The sequence below is a fragment of the Sapajus apella genome, unplaced genomic scaffold, assembly GCF_009761245.1.
Source record: "Sapajus apella isolate SASKATOON/1434 unplaced genomic scaffold, GSC_monkey_1.0 scaffold45, whole genome shotgun sequence".
NCBI lineage: Eukaryota > Metazoa > Chordata > Mammalia > Primates > Cebidae > Sapajus > Sapajus apella.
The window spans coordinates 8827037-8839590 of record NW_022436985.1 but is presented as its reverse complement, the minus strand read 5'-3'; the positions used below and the strand labels follow the sequence as shown (position 1 = coordinate 8839590).

Sequence of the window (12554 nt, the reverse complement as noted above, 5' to 3'; positions counted from 1 at the left end):
CTGCAATTCCTGGTAAAGAAATTGAGTGAAGTAGTTGAGGCACTGCAGGGGAAGGGAGTCTTCTCAATCTTTTTCTCTCAGCCAAATACCCCATAGGCACCCTTCCTGGATAAGTGACAGGTTGAAGATTCTTGCCCAAGGATTGTCCTCTGCTTCTCTCGAAGGACGCTGATGTCTGTGAACTAGCAATTGATCAAGACACCCTCTGCACATGGCTGCTGCTTTGCTGGGGTGTGTGGGAGAAGACCATGAGGTAGGAGTACACGTTCCCTGACAGCAGCAGCTGCTTCGTGTCACTCCAGCATTCTACAGGCAACTAGTTGAACTCACAGCCTGGAATCTGGCATCTCAAGAAACTGGCATTGGGATGGCCCCTGAGGATGAGTACTCTCTGCCCCACTATGTTCATAGAAAGGGCGATGAAGTGGTGGGACCACACAGTGTCCCTTGGGATATTCAGAGGGTTAGAGACAAGACAGAAAACAAAGAAGTTCAGAGAACATTGTGCCTGGTTCCATGTGGAACGTGTCAGGAGGTGACATTGGAACTGGGTTTATAGGCTGGATGGGATCTAGGGAAAGAGGTGCTGGGACTCAGGTTGAGAGCACCATCTGCTTCACCAATTGTCAGAGCAAGTTTAGCTGCTGGGTTTCAGATATGTCAACATGTCAAAGGGAATGAGAACTAGGAGTTTGGGGTAGACACATTCCAATGCTTTTCTAAATAAACAGTATTTTGATAAAATTTTTATGATATCTTTGTGAACTCAAATGACTAATATTTCAATAAGCAATTTAAAAAGAGATTTTTGTCCCCATGACAACAATGTTTTTGGTCCTGTTAAATAAAACTCATCAAAACCTTAAAAAAGAAAAATAAAACACCTTGAATAGGCCATCAGATGAAAAGCACTAAATAAAAGACACTGTGCACTTCAAATAATGTTTGTTTTTCCATGGAACATATCTGAAATTAGAGTCTGAAATATTTTTTGTGACCCCAAAATGTACACAAATGATGTTACATCTCAAGCCTAGATAGGTCTCTTAAGTTTCATATACTTAATATTGAGTCTTGAGTATTGATTTACAGAGAACTTCAAGATATACAAGCCATGGCCAAGAGATTTGCTGATATAAAATATGAGTTATTACTTTTTCTCCAGAAAGGATACAGTAATTTAAAAAGTGCTTTTCTGACCAGCCCACTATGGTGGGCTAGTTTCATAACTACCAGAAATTCTGAAATACCGCAGCAAGACAAAGGATGTCCAATTTTCAAGAAGGTCCTCCTTGAGAACCCTGGAGGAGGGAGTCAAAGTGACTTCACAATTGAGGGTAAGGTCCTGAGGACGCAGTCACTGAAGCCAGCCTCTGACCTGGGGAAACTGGGGAGTACTTCTTAATGGAGGAAGTTAAAAGAGCCCGGCCATTCTCTAGTCTCCAAAACAGTGAAATATGCTTCAAAGCCAGGTTTTATGGTGTTAGCTCACAGATCTATCAGTCTTCAAAGAACAAAATCTCTTCAGCTGGAGTAGAAATAATGGTTTTCAGAAGAGCAGTGGCCTACAGAGTCAGTACTGTCAGCCATGTAGCATAAATCAGAAAGCATCATGGGAGGTGTACGGGGGTAGGTACAGCAGCAACATCATAAACCACCTAAGCCACACTGGAAACAAGGAGTTGGAGACTTTTCCCTCCAAACTTAGCCAACCTGTGCCCCAACTACGCCCCACCCCAGCTCTTTCTCACTGAGTATACCCGCTTGGACCAGAATCAGCAGTATCCCACCTGACAGAATGGGAGTCAGTCAGCAACTGTTTAATAGTTATGTACTCTCTTTCAACCAATCAGGAAGTTAATATTTTGGTTTTTCAATCTTGAAAGTAGATACACCTGAAAGATTACTTTCTAGGCTAGGGTCCAGCCACACCCACGTGTTCACTCACTGTAAGTGAGTTCACTGTAAGTGTATGTCTGCTTTGGCAGCAACAATGGCAGAGTTGAGCAGCTGCAACAGAGATGGAGCCCGTGGCCTGCAAAGCCTAAAATATTTGCTGTCTGACTGCTCACAGAGAAAGTTTGCCAACTCTTGATCTAGGCTATTCAGGAACATTAGGGGGCATGAGAGTCCTCATATTCACATAGAGATACTAGTCTATACACTTAGGTTGTTTGGAAAATAGCAGGAAATAGATCTTGGGTTTGTTAGTCTACTGGGTTACAAAAGCCCTGTTACCTGAAGTTGGGTCTATTCTTACTTTCTTCTCATTTTTTGAAAGATTTCCCTGAAAAAGGTCAGTTCACAATTGGATGACCAATCTCTGTTCTGAATTCTACATGTATTCCCATCCTACGTGGCAGTAATGGGGAAGCTCACACTCCTAGGAAAAAAATCAATTATTCTTTAGCCATGAAAGCAGACAGCATAACAAATTATAAACCTGTTCAGTCAATTGGCAACTTGCCTCAGTAAACTCACTTTTGCAAGCCCACCCATCAATGACAACCCCTCACTCTGGCCAACCAAGAATGGTTTCACTTCATGCCTCACTCGGAGCATCAAAAAAAAAAAAAAAAAAAAAACATAAAAATGGGCAGGGGGAGGGTGCTCACTCTGATAAACATGTCCCTGAGTGCCAGCCAATCAACAGCCATCTCACTTGAGTGACTGCTCTCCTTCAGATAACTGCAATCCATTCAGGCGTTTCCTTAAACACCTGAAAATTTACAATCCTAATTTCCACACTTGCCAGAAACCTTATACAGTACTACCCCCAATCCACAGTTTCATTTATCTGCAATCAACTGTGATCTGTGTAATAAGATATTTACAGAGAGAGAGAGAAAAAGAGAGATCATATTTGCATAACTTTTATTACAATACATTGTTATAATTGTTCTATTATTATTTATTATTAATCTTTTACTGTGCCTGATGTATAAATTAAACTTTATCATAGGTTTGTAAGTATAGGAAAAATAGTATATATGGAGTTCAGTACTATCTGCAATTTCAGGCATCCACTGTCTTGAAACGTATTCCTCATAGACAAGAGGGGACTGCTGTATAGGATCAACACTCTGCTATACTCAGAAAAGCCTGCCCGACCAGCATGCTTTTCTGTTACTACAATAGTCCATAAATTCAGCTTTCTCTTTTTATTTCAGGTACTAAATATTGGTCTCATCATTCTTTGACACAATACATAGTTTAGACACCCCAATTCCATGGGTTATTATTTAAGCTCCATTGTTTGACCTGCATTTTTTTTTTTTTTGAGATAGGCTCTCACTCTGTCACCTAGGCTGGAGTGCAATGGCACGATCTTGGCTCACTGTAACCTCTGCCTCCCAGGTTCAAGCGATTCTCCTGTCTCAGCCTCCTGAATAGCTGGGATTACAGGCGCCCACCACCATACCTGGCTAATTTTTTTGTATTTTTAATACAGACGGGGTTTCACTGTGTTCCCCAGGCTGCTCTCGAACTCCTGAGCTCAGGCAATCTACCCTCTTTTGCCTCCCAAAGTACTAGGATTACAGGCGTGAGCCACTGCACCCTGCCTGTTTGGCCTGCATTTCTATTACTTCCTCACTAGCTTGCCTACTAGTACTCCTTCCATCCCTATTTATCCCACAATCATAACGACTGGCATGCCATTTGGTTGAGGCTATTCTGCTCAATACTGTTCCCTATCGTCTTCTGGAAGCAAATCCACTATGCCGGTCATCACATAAGAATCAGAATTCAACCCACTAAAAAAACTGGCAAGAGAGTTGACTAGGAATTGGAAGAACTATATCTGTGATGATCACCCAAACCTCAGGTCTGGTAAACAAGAGAACAGATGCATTTTCTTTTGAAAACAGTTTTTGTTATTTTCTCCATTGGTTTGCTAAAGCTATAGTTCAATTCATTCATTTTATAAGCACATTATGTACTCATTACCATTCTAGGAATTATGGCTAAATGGAGTACAGGAAATGGTGTGTTACTTGAGCTGCAAAGTATATGCCTAAAAATTAAGGATACAAGTTGCAAGCCTTGGGGAGGCATTGTTTGGCCATTTTGTCTCACCTGCATAGTGATTTAAAAGTTCATATACTTAGGTGGAAATTACTATTGGTAGCAATCAACACTTATTACCTATTGTTCTTTGCTCTGCCAGCTTCACAGTTTATGATTACCTCATGCCCCCTGCAGGCACTTAGGTTTTAATCCTTCAGTTAGCAAATACAATATACTAAATTGTATAATAAATTTTGGAATTTGCGCTCTTAGTATTTGTGAATTAGAATACGGAAACATGTAATAGATGGAAGCGACAGTAGCTAGAGCTACGAGAAAGTAGGTGTTGTGCTGTCTTATAAGAAAGTCATAGATTAGGATGTGCTAAGATTTGACTGTCCCCCAAAAAGCATGTATTGAAAATGTAATCCCCAAAGCAATAGTATTAAGATGTGAGACATGAGAAGTGATTGTGCCATGCGTGCTCTGCCCTCATGAATAGATTAATGCCATTATCATGAGAATGGATTTGTTATCACAGGAGTTGGTTTCTTATAAAGGGGAAGTTTGGCCCCCTTCTCTTTCTCTTTCTCACTGTCCTTGCCCTTCTGCCTTCCACCATGGGATGATGCAACAAGAAGGTCCTTGTTAGATGCCAGACCCTTGATCTTGGAATTCCCAGCCTCCAGAACAGTGAAAAAATACATTTATATTCTTTATAAATTACCTAGTCTGTTATAGCAGCATAAAGTAGACTAAGACAGAATGGCAGAAGAGGGAGAGGACATTCCAATATGGTTCTGTGTGATGAGCACAGAGATAGACATGAATATGAACAGCAAGGACTTTAAATATCAGAATAAAAAATCTGGGCTGAATCTCATAAACAATTGGGAAACATGATAGGTTCTTAAATATAATGAGTAGCTCAATAAAAGTAGTGCCAGATTAATCGGGAAGTCTGGAATATGCTACAATGAGAAGGAGACTTATTACAGATTAATGGACCTTGTTAATAATTCAGCTGATACGAAGATGATTTCAATTTAGATAGTGAAGGATAATCGCATATATTTTGAAGGAAGAACTCATAAGACTCATAACTGACTTTGCGTATGAGACAAAACAGATGCCATGCTGGTCAAGGAAATACAAGCTTAAAAAATAGTTCTAAGTTTGTTGTCCAGAACATTGGAGTAGCGACTACTAATTCAGTCTGTCTTAGAAAGTTCCCATTTTTACTTGTTGACTCAATGTAATTATCAATAGTATCTCCTTTCACTCTTAAAACTGCTGTGGGAGAGCTGAGACCAAATGAAGTGGCAGCAAAGACTGTTGCCAGGTGTCAGAAGGAGTCCTTCCATCCCCAGGATCCTAACATGTAAGAAATCAATACTTCTATATAAATATGCAGACCTGAATACCACAGACAACATGTCTGGGGTTGACACTGAAGTCCAGCTGTTATGGGCTGAGCTCTGTGCTATTTAAGCATTCATGTTAGGAAAAAACCATAATAGTCACAAACAAAATAATCAACAATATAATCAAGAAAAAATATAATCAACAGAAGTACGGCCAGTTATAGAATATGCACAAAAGAACTGTAAGAACATTATTATAAAATATTTTAAAGAATTTACAGGAAAAGATGGATATAATTAGTAAAAAAAAAAAAAAGAAGTATTAATATAATATTTTATGTAAAAAAATTTTTTTTAAAAAAAGAACCAAATGAAAAGATCCTAGAACTAAAAAATAAAATATCAAAAATCAAAACTTCATTGGAAGGCTTAATAGCAGATTGGACGCTGCAGAAGAATGGCTTAGTGAACCTGAGGATATATCAGTAAGAAATTTTCTAAATGGAGGCAGAGAGATCAAAATACTTTGAAAAAAGAAAGAAAGAAAGAATGTCAGTAACCTGGAAGATAAGATCAATTAGTCCAATCAGAGTCACAGAAAGAGCTATAAAAGAGAACCAGGCTGAAAAAAAAATAGAAAATAAGGACTAACATTTTTTCAAAGCTGATAACAAAACATTAACCTTTGGCCCTACATACTCTAGGGTAAAGAAAAGTGCAAATCTTTTCAATGAACTGCTAAAAATAAAAGTGTATTAGGCAGAGTTCTTCAGAGAAACAACCAATAGGATATAGAGAGAGACATGTCAAAAGAGATTCATTATGAGGGATTGGCTCATGCAATTATAGAGGCAGAGAAGTCCTACAATACGCCATCTACAAGCTGGAGGTCCAGGAAATCTGGTGGTTCTGTTCTAGTCCAAACCTGAAAGGGTGAAAACAAGTGGCACTAATGGTTTAAGTCCCAGTCTGAGTCCAAAGGCCTGAGAACCAGGAGGACAAAAGTCCAAGGGCAAGAGAAGATGAATGTCCCAGTTCAAGCAGAGAAAGTGAATTTATCCTTCTGTCTTTTTGTTCTATTCAGCTCCTCAGTAGATTACATGATGTCTGGTCACAGCAGTGAGGATGTAACTTTTTTTTTTTTTTTTTTCCAAAGATGGGGTTTCGCAAGCTGGCCAGGCTGGTCTTGAACTCCTGACCTCAGGTAATCCACCCACCTCCACCTCCCAAAGTGCTAGGATTACAGGCATGAGCCACCGCACCTGGTAGGTGTATCTTCTTACTCAGACTACTGATTCAAAAAGCTTCTTTTTTGCGTGAAAAGAAGTAATAGCCTTCACTAGTGTGAATTTACTGGTGACATATTTACTTCATTTTCACTTATCCGACATGTTTTGAAATTTTACCTGCATTGTTTGAAGAATATTTTCCCTGGATGTATAATTCTAGTTTTGTGAGTCCCCTTCCTTCAAAGCATTTTATACTTTGGATGTATAATTCTAGTAATAGCAGATGAAAGACTGGATCTGTACAAATGAATGAGGAATGCTAGAAATGGTACATATGCTGAAGCAGATTTCATTCTGAGCAGAGCTGTGCTGTTTTGCTTGTTTGTTGTGGTTTTGTGGGACAAAGACAGCTCAACAATGAACCGTAGGGTCATAAAAGGACTGTGGTCGCCTTCATCATCATGCTTCAGCATCGCCTTAAAAAGCTTTATAAGATCATAGGAGCAGAAAACTTGAATTTCAGCCCTCATCACATATTTCCTTGGGAGTTGATGACATAGTCAATGATACTTGGATTTTGTTAGTTCTCTAATTTGTGAGCAGAAATTTATACTCAATGCCAACTATATAAAGAAAGAGAGAAAACATACAGGTATACAATTTACCAAAGGATTTTAAATATAAAATTCTTTAAGTTTAGCCATCTTAAAAGAGAGCAGGATGACCTAGAATCCTTAAGAGATGCCAGCCTTTGTAAGGCATGATCAAGAAAAGCAGGAAGGGAGGCATATGGTGAAAAGTTAAATGGGTCCAACTCTGTACTTAAGGATGAAACACACTTTAAAAAACAAGAACTAATGGAAGAAAAACTAAATATTCAGACTTAAATAAAACTATAATTTTATAAGTATAATAATATCCCTAGAACATAAACCAAAGTCCATGATGTCACCAGGAACTTTTCCAAGTAGAGCATCCAACAACATTCACATATGGTCCTTCATCAAAGGATGGTTTTTACTGGGAAGATGGTTCACTATCCTCCACACATATTTTCACCTTGGCAACCAGGCTTTATTCCTCCACCTGTAATTCCAACGCAAGTCATCCACTTCATGAAATGAAGGCCTTCAGAAAGCATGTATGGATAATCCAAGGAACCCTTCTCCAGGGATTTTCACATCCTTAAGTAACAATAAGACATGTCTATCCACCAAAAGGGGTTTCTTGTTTTCCTCTTTCAGATGTGTAATTTTCTTTCAGCATTCCAGCATCCTAAATAATAACAGCAAGGCACCAGCACTGTTGACTCATTCTTCAAATAAGCTTACTGCATAAATGCAGAACCACAAGAGGCTGGGTGCAGTGGCTCACACCTGTAATCCCAGCACTTTGGGAGGCTGAAGGGAGTGGATCCCTTGAGCCCAGGAGTTTGGGATCAGCCTGGGCAACATGGCAAAAACCCCATGGTTACAAAAAATTAGCCAGGCAAGGTGGCGCATATCTGTAGTGTCAGCTAGTCAGGAAACTGAGGTGGGAGTATCACCTGAGCCCAGGAAGTCGAGGTTGCAGTGAGCCATATTTGGGCCACTGCAGAACCATAAGAAACTTGAAACTTTTTGTCTCTCCTCAAATTCCCCAGTTTCCAGTCAGGTTGTTCTCCTCATTTTCTGGCCTAGGAAACTGTATTACTTAAGCCATTATACCTTAGACAATGAAAGCTTTATAGAAATACAATTGTTAAGTTGGCATTTTTAAAATAAGTTTGATTTAAATTTTTTAAATGGCCATAAAGATAATCACCCCACTTGGGACTATATATTATATGATTGCCCTATTAATGGAACAAATCAATTAGTTGTGAAACAGAAAGTGATTTTTGGTTTCACACAGGCTCCAGAAATCAGTCACATGGTAAGAGAAAATTTCATTTGGGAGAGAACATTACGATCATTTTCATGTATACTTTCTGAAAGGTTGCTGCAGTCTTCTCTGGCTTCTTTAATGCCTCCCCAGAAAATCACCATGCCTATTTATTCTATACCTGCAAAATTTTTCAGATATATTTCCTCTGTTCCCACAGCCATTTTAAAAATTCAAGATGTCACCAGCATTCTTCTGGTACCCAACTACATCTTATATTTCCATATATTTCTGAAACAAAGTTGATTATACTACTTTCCTGCTTTTTCTCTTTCTTGTTAAGTCTAGAGGCTCCATTTGTCAATGGTTGTGGAGGATCTGTGACCACTATGTAATACTATTTGAATTTGGGGTGTATGTGGATTAAAGTGAACATCCATCTTCATCTTTTTAACCTTTTACAAGAATAAAAGTTGCCGGTCTATAGATTAAGATTAAATTTCAAAATTCTCAGCATAGCTTTTTAGGTTTTTCAAAATCTAATCCCATACTATCATTTTATCCATTATACACCTGAAATTCTGGTCTTCTTGCTTGAGGTAGGCTGAATTATGCCTCTCTTCCCCCTCAAGATGTCCACATCCTAATCCTCAGAACCTGGGAATATATCACCTTGCATGGTAAAAAGGACTTTGCAGATGGGATTCAGTTAAGGATCTTGAGGTGGGGAGATTATGTTGGATTATCTGGATTCAATTTAATCACATGGGTCCTTACAAGAAGGAGGGTAGGAAGGTCAGAGAAGAAAATGTGACTATAGAGGCAGTAATCTATTCTTAGATTTAAAAATGTGATCCTGCTGGCTTGAAGATGGAGGAAGAGGCCATGAACCAAGGAATGCAAGTGGCCTCTAGAAGCTGGAAAAGTCAAGGACTCCCCTAGAGCATCAAGAAAGACCTTGATTTTAGCCCAAGTGCAACTGACTTCAGACTCTGATCTCCAGAATTATAAGAGAATAAAGTTGTACCGTTTTAAATCACTAAGTTTGTGGTAACTGCTACAGCAATTAGGAAACTAATACATTGTTGCACCACAAATTAAACAAGGTATACATGTTCCTACTTTAGAACCTTTGTTCATGATCTTACATTTCCTTGTAGAAAAGTCCTTGTATCCTTTTTCTGCTTGGAGAACTCATAAACATATTTCAATGTCCAGAACCAATGTCACTAGCATTACTGACTAATGCCACTTCTTTATGTGTGCATATCCATGGTTTAAGCCATTAGTATAACATTTGCACATAGCATTATTACTGTTTGCAAACTTACTTTTCTTTATGTCCAAACTCCTTGAAGAACAGGGCAAGGGAGTATCTTTTCTTCTCTCTCTTTTCCCCCCCATCCCGTGTGTGTGTGTGTGTGTGTGTGTGTGTGTGTGTGTGTGTGTGTGTGGTGTACCCTGTAAGGTTCTTGTTTGTTTTTTGAGACAGGGTCTCACTCTGTCATCCAGGCTGGAGTGCACTGGCATAATCACCGCTCACTGCAGCCTCAACCTCTGAGGCTCAAGTGATCCTCCCATCCCAGTCTTCCAAGTAGCTGGAACTATAGGCGCGCACTACCCCACTCAGCTAATTTTTAAGGTTTTTTTAGAAACGGAGATTGTGCCATGTTACAACCCAGGCTGGTCTCAAACTCCTGGGCTCAAGCGATCCTTGTGCCTCAGCCACCCAAAGTGTTGGGTTTACAGGCATGTGCTACCATGCCCAGTCTCTTGCAAGCTTCTTAACATACATATTTGTACAATCAATATATAGAACATGTGGTAATAAATCTGAGTTGCTTCTGGACACACTCTGGGAGCTATTTAAAAGTTATGATAAGAAACAAGAACATGGGGGTTATCAGAACAAAAGAGGTGAAACACATAAGCACATGTCACAGGTATTATTTCTAAGGGATTTTAGAGAAAGTTCAGAGAGCTGAAAAAGGATGAACACTCAGGAGTAATAATAAATGTATCAAGAGAAACTAGTCAGAGAGAGAAAGAAGAATAGGAGTACAGTGCTCCTGGAAAAATATGTTTGTAAACCCTTAATAACTGAGTCCCATATTTCAACTTCTTTTTATCAGGAGGAATCCACTGAATTTTTTTGAGCCTTACCTTTGAATAAAGTTAACTGAAATTCTTAAAGAAATCACATTTGATTTTTTTTAAAAGACACAGTAAATTTTTAAAATATATTTTCATTTTAAAAACTGGCTGGCACAGTGCTATGAAGTAATGCTGTTTATATTCCTAAAGAAAAGAAAATCTGAAATTGCTTTTCAGAAAGTAAAAAACAAAACCAAAAAACTTATTTGAAAAAAAAAAAGTCATGAACAATACAAGAAAATAGGTATTTTGAATAATAATTCCCAGAACTAAAATTAGAAGGTAGTTTAAATTTATGAGTAGTTATAGGGAACATATATTAGTATTCTTTTATTACCAAGAGCTTCATATATATTCTCATTTAGTTTTCAAAACAATTCTACAGCATATGTATTATTATTCACATATGTCAAATGAGAGAATGAGACTTAGGGAAGGTCACACTTGCACAGTAAGTAATGGACAAAGACAGGTTTGTTTATACACACACACACACACACACACACACACACACACACACACACACACATTTAAGTTCTGGAATATATGTGCAGAATGTGCAGGTTTGTTATACAGGTATACACGTGCCATGGTGGTTTGCTGCACCCATCAACCCATCATCAATATTAAATATTTCTCCTAATGCTATCCCTCCCCAGCCTTCCAACCCCTGACAGGCCTGGGTGTGTGATGATTCCCCCCGTGTCCATGTGTTCTCATTGTTCAACTTCCAATTCTGAGTGAGAACATGCGGTGTTTGGTTTTCTGTTCCTGTGTTAGTTTGCTGAGACTGAAAGTTTCCAGCTTCATCCATGTCCCTGCAAAGGATGTGAACTCATCCTTTTTGAGGGTTGCATAGTATTCCATGGTGTGTATGTGCCATATTTTCTTATCCAGTCTATCATTGGTGGGCATTTAGGATGGTCCCAGGTCTTTGCTATTCTAAACAATGCTGCAATGAACATATGTGTGCACGTGTCTTTATAGTAGAACAATTTGTAATCCTTTGGGTATATACCCAGTAATGGGATTGCTGGGTCAAATGGTATTTCTAGCTCTAGATCCTTGAGGAAACACCACACTATCTTCCACAATGGTTGAACTAATTTATACTTGCAACAGTGTAAAAGTGTTCCTATTCCTCCACATCCTCTCTAGCATCTACTGTTTCCTGGCTTTTTAATGATTGCTATTCTAACTGGCAAGAGATGGTATATCATTGTGGTTTTGATTTGCATTTCTCTAATGACTGATGATGATGAGGTTTTTTTCATATGTTTTTGGATGCATAAACATCTTCTTTTGAAAGTGTCTGTTCATATCCTTTGCCAAATTTTTGATGGCATTGTTTTTTTCCCTGTAAATTTGTTTAAGTTCTTTGTAGATTCTAAATATTAGCCCATTGTCAGATGAATAGATTGCAAAAATTTTCTCCCATTCTGTAGGTTACCTGTTCATCTGATGATAGTTTCTTTTTCTGTGCAGAAGCTCTTTAGCTTCCATTTGTCAATTTTGGCTTTTGTTACCATTGCTTTTGGTGTTTTAGTCATGAAGTCTTTGCCCATGCCTATGTCCTGAACGGTATTGCCTAGGTTTTCTTCTAGGGTTTTTATGGTTTTAGGTCTTACGTTTAAATCTTTAATCCACCTTGAATTACTTTTTGTATAAGATGCAAGGAGGAGGTCCAGTTTCTGTTTTCTGCATATGGCTAGCCAATTTTCCCAACACCATTGACTAAATTGGGAATCCCTTCCCCATTGCTTGTTTTTGTCAGGTCAAAGATCAGGTGATTGCAGATGTGAGGCATTATTTCTGAAGCCTCTGTTCTGTTTGACTGGTCTGTATCTCTGTTTTGGTGCCAGTACCATGCTGTTTTGATTACTGTAGCCTTGTAGTATAGTTTGAAGTCAGGTAGCATGATGCCTCCAGCTTTGCT

General features: G+C 38.7%; 1 protein-coding gene across 1 annotated transcript in view; it reads right to left on the bottom strand.

Moving 5' to 3' along the window:
* The window catches only part of FAM13A (family with sequence similarity 13 member A), a 393400-nt gene that overhangs the window by 361754 nt on the left and 19092 nt on the right, over positions 1 to 12554 (bottom strand). The window lies entirely within an intron of this gene.